This window comes from Elephas maximus, chromosome 13 (genome assembly GCF_024166365.1).
Source record: "Elephas maximus indicus isolate mEleMax1 chromosome 13, mEleMax1 primary haplotype, whole genome shotgun sequence".
NCBI classification, from domain to species: Eukaryota; Metazoa; Chordata; class Mammalia; order Proboscidea; family Elephantidae; genus Elephas; species Elephas maximus.
The window spans coordinates 92,927,480-92,931,988 of record NC_064831.1 but is presented as its reverse complement, the minus strand read 5'-3'; the positions used below and the strand labels follow the sequence as shown (position 1 = coordinate 92,931,988).

General features: G+C 47.0%; 1 pseudogene; it reads left to right on the top strand.

The window, feature by feature from the left end:
• The first annotated feature begins 206 nt into the window (after window positions 1–206).
• LOC126087858 (60S ribosomal protein L9-like) lies at window positions 207–3,291 on the top strand (annotated as a pseudogene).
• Window positions 3,292–4,509: the final 1,218 nt, after the last annotated feature.

Below are 4,509 nucleotides of genomic sequence, written 5' to 3'. Positions count from 1 at the left end.
CATGGTGGACATCCTGGTGACATGAGCCCCCTCTGCACTCTTCTTCCTTTCACCTGTGGGGCCCAGAGCTTCCAGCCAGGAGCCACAAGCACTGGTCTGAGCCCTGGCTTAAGGCCAGCTTGCTCTGTGGTCCTCAGAAAGCCCCTTAACTGTCCTAGGTGTAGGGGCAGCCTCTGCAATGGTGCCAGTTCTAGTCACCCTGCCGCATGAGGCTCTTGGGAGATCAGGTGGACGTGTGCTGCACACCCAGTGCCCGTGCATGGCCTCGGAGGAGCTGTGCAAGTGTGGAGAAAATGAGGCTTTCCCCGCCTTTGCTGTCCTGCCCAGGGATCTGTGGCTGAGCTGCTGATTCCTGCCCTTAGCTCCTCTGCCCCTGAGCTGTCCCTGGGGACTAGCCAGCATGCAAGCCAAGGCACGTGCCCCAGTGCAGGGACCAGTTTCCTCTCCAGTGTTACCTCTGAATTCCAAAAAGGACGTCTAGGAAGTGGCTCGCCTTCACGACCTCGTCCCTCTACAGGAAAGTCAGCCTGACTAGCCAAAGCAACAGTGAAATATTTAGATTTCAGTTTTGTCTTTTGACTCCACTTAAATGTTCTTGTTAGGTGCCATTGAATCGATTCTGACTCGTAGCGACCATATGTACAACAGAGGGAAACACTGCGTCATCCTCACAATCGTTACTACGTTTGAGCCCATGGTTGCAGCCACTGTGTCAGTCCATCTCGTTTAGGGTCTTCCTCTTTTTTGCTAACCCTATATTTTACCATGCATGATGTCCTCCAGGGCCTGGCCCCTCCTGATAACATGTCCCAAGTACGTGAGACAAGTCTTGCCGTCTTTTGTTCTAAGGAGCACTCTGGCTGTACTTCAAGACAGATTTGTTTGGTCTTCTGGCAGCCCATGGTGTATTCAACATTCTTCCCTAATACCACAATTCACTTAAGTAGATTGTGAGAGCTACAGTGTGTGACTCCCTGCACCAGGAATATCACCAGTAACATGGTTGCTGTTGGGGATAATGGATGGTATTTGCAAGAGCTTAGTGAGACCTTTATTTCACTGGTTTGCCCTCTTCCTTGTCCTCCTTCCTTCTAAGCCCCCACAGTGCAGGCCCTGGTTCCTTGAGGGCGGAGCATGTCTGACTGTCCCTCTACGCCTGCTCTACCCGGTCCTCCACCATTTCATGCCATTCCTCTCTCCCCCAGCCTTCCGTCATCCTTCTGGCTCCCTCACTCTGGTTGATGATATCACCTCACACCCCATCATCACAAAATGGCTGCTCCATTGCTGGCTTTGCGTCTCCTTTCCACACAGGAAGAGGGGAGGGGGGCAAGGGAACAAAGGTGGTCTTTCTTGTAGCAAATCTTTGACTTTTTATTTAGAAAGGATTCTTTGCCTTTCTCTTGCATTTCAGTGGCCAGATCTGGGTTCCATGGCTACCTCTAACTGAGAAGATGAGTATTTTCAAGGGCAGTTTTTTTTTTTTAATTATAGTAAAATATGCGTAACGTAAAAATTTACCATTTAAATATTTTTAAGTATATAATTCAGTGGCATTAAGTGCACTCACAATGTTCTGCAACCATTACTGCTACCTATTTCCAGAACTTTTTCATCATCTAGAAACCCAGTTGCTGTTGAGTTGATTCTAACTCATGGAGGCCCCACCTGTGTCAGAGTAGAACTGTGCTCATAGGGTTTTCAGTGACTGACTTTTCAGAAGTCGATCACCAGCCTTTCTTCTGAGGTGTCTCTGTGTGAACTTGAACCACCAACTTTTCGGTTAGTGGCCAAGCGTGTTAACATTTGCACCACACGGGAACTCCTCATCATCTAGACAGACACTTTTTTATCCCCTCCCAAGTCAGGTTTCTGTCAATGGCAAGAAAAGAAGGATAGATACTAGACAGGCAGCTAGCAGTAACAGACACAGTCCACCCTTTTGCTCCCCAACACTTATCCTTGCCCTTCCTCTCACACACAGGAGACATCATTTTCTCCCAAGGCAGAGAGCCGAAAGTCTCATTTGCTACATCCAGGGCTGGCTTTCATTAGGTCCAGGGGGCTGGCTCCCTGTAGTCCTGCAGCCTTTGAACCAAAAGACAAGTTATCTGCTGCCAACCTACTGTAAGTGGTTGGTTAGAACTAGGAAAGCTGGAATGAAAGCTTCCATTCAGAAAAAAGAAGAATGGGGCATATAACTAAAGTCCCACCCAGTGGGGACACCCTACTCTTTGGTGAACCACCTGGTACCCTGGGCTGTTCTCTGGAGGGCCTGCCACATCCATTATTCTCTATGGACTCAGTTACCCCCTCTGCAGGGGTCCTCCTTGTCCGTGGGGAGGGTATCAGGGGACATGCCATCCTTGGGGATACACAGCTTCTTGCTGGTTGAAGCTTGGGATCCTGGGGGCTACTTTTGGGATTAAATACTCACAGGCTGTTCACCCACTGAACCTTGATTATTTTAGGTAATACATTTTACATAAAAACTTGGTTGGCTTCTGGTTTTCTTCTTCCTCCCTTTTTTTGTCAGTTCAATTTGTGAGTAACCATAGCAAAAGACCTCCTCTAGACTAAGCCTTAAACATGAAAATTCTAATTTTTTTGCCCCCGGCCTTTGTGCTTTGTCCTTGCCCTAGTCCTTTATGTTTATGAAGCTTATAGTTACTACCCTGAGGCATTTCAAAATAAGGCTGTCCCCTGGCTGCATCTACTTCGAGAGCAAAGATCGTTCTCTGCAACCAGACTGTTGACATCCCAGAAAATACCGACATCACTCCGAAAGGACACACAGTGATTGTGAAGGACCCCAGAGGAGTCTTGCAGAGGAAATTCAATCACCTCAATGTAGAACTCAGTCTCCTTGGAAAGAAAAAGAAGAGGCTTCGCGGTGACAAATGGTGGGGAAATAGAAAAGAATTGGCCACAGTTCACACTATCTGCAGTCACGTACCGAACACGATCAAGGGTGTTACACTGGGCTTCCGTCACAAGATGAGATCTGTGTATGCTCACTTCCCCATCAACGTCATTATTCAGAAGGGTGGATCGCTTGTTGAAATCTGAGATGTCTTGAGTGAAAAATACGTCCGCAGGCCAGGTATTGCTTTTTCAGTACCTCAAGCCCAGAAAGATGAGTTAATTCTTGGAGGAAAAGACATTGAACTTGTGTCAAATTCAGCTGCATTAATTCAGCAAGCCACGACAGTTAAAAACAAGGATATCCAAAAATTTTTGGATGGTATGTATGTCTCTGAAAATGGAACCATTCAACAGGCTGATGAGTAAGAGCTAAGAGTTGTCCAGCTACAGAAACAAGGCCGGATGATTCCTAAGACTTACAGGTGATATTTTCAAGATGCAATAAAATTCATCTATTTAAAAAAAAAGGCCTTGTTGGGGAGACACCCCCTTCATCTGTTCTTTTCTGAGGGTCCCTCTGAGAGATGGAATTCTTAAAAGAAGGTTCTGGAGAAAAGCATGGGGCCTCAACCTTATCTACTGCTATGACTGCCATTTGCAGGCAAGAATTTGGTTGCTTCAGTCTGGAGTAAAGAAGCTGTGTTTAATCCTGCAAGGGTCCAAATTATGGGACATTTGGTCCATTCAGATTGTAGGCCACCAGCAGAGGGTGCTTCTCTCAAAAAAAAACCAAACCAAACCCACTGCCCTCAAGTTGATTTCTACTCATAGTGACCCTATAGGACAAAGTAGAACTGCCCCATAGAGTTTCCAAGGAGCACCTGGCAGATTTGAACTGCTGACCTCCTGGTTAGCAGCCGTAGCACTTAACCACTATGCCACCAGGGTTTCCGGTGCTTCTCTCAGCAACGTCAAATTCCCTTCTCTTCCTGCTTGATATCTGGCTGTCTCTGGTCCCAGTTCATTCCTTGCTTTTAAGACATTAACAAAACTAGCCAGTAACAGCCCCATTCTGGATTTCTCCTAACATTTCCCCAAACTCTACAGCCTTGGATGGCAGGTGACCCTGTGGCAGGTGACAATTTGGCCAAATGCGTTGCCAACATATAACAGGGGTTACCCACATTTCATCCTGGAACTATTGAGTCTTCCAGCCTTCAAGTCCTCCCCTCCTCCTCCACTCAGCCCACTCCTGCAGCACTACAGGATTTTAAACTCCTTTGCACTGTATTTCATGACCTGGCTTCCCTATGGAGATTATGGGACACAGTAGTAGCCAGTAACGGTAATTGCAGTTCCTCCAATTTCACGTGCAGGGAGTTTAGTTAGCTCGACTTACATGATGAAAGATACCGGACTTTGGCTCAGCAAGAGTGCATTTGGCTGCAAGCAACAGAACGCCTGGTTAACGGGTAGGGATTTATTGTCTCAGACGACAGGAAGTCCAGGGCTGGCGGAACACTCCAGTCATGCATGAGGACTTGGGTTCTTCCTTTCCTGCTGTGTTGCTGTCCTTCTAAATCAGGCTTGGCTCTTAGTTTGATCAATAGAAGCTGAGTCAAGATGATTAAACAAAACAGGAGT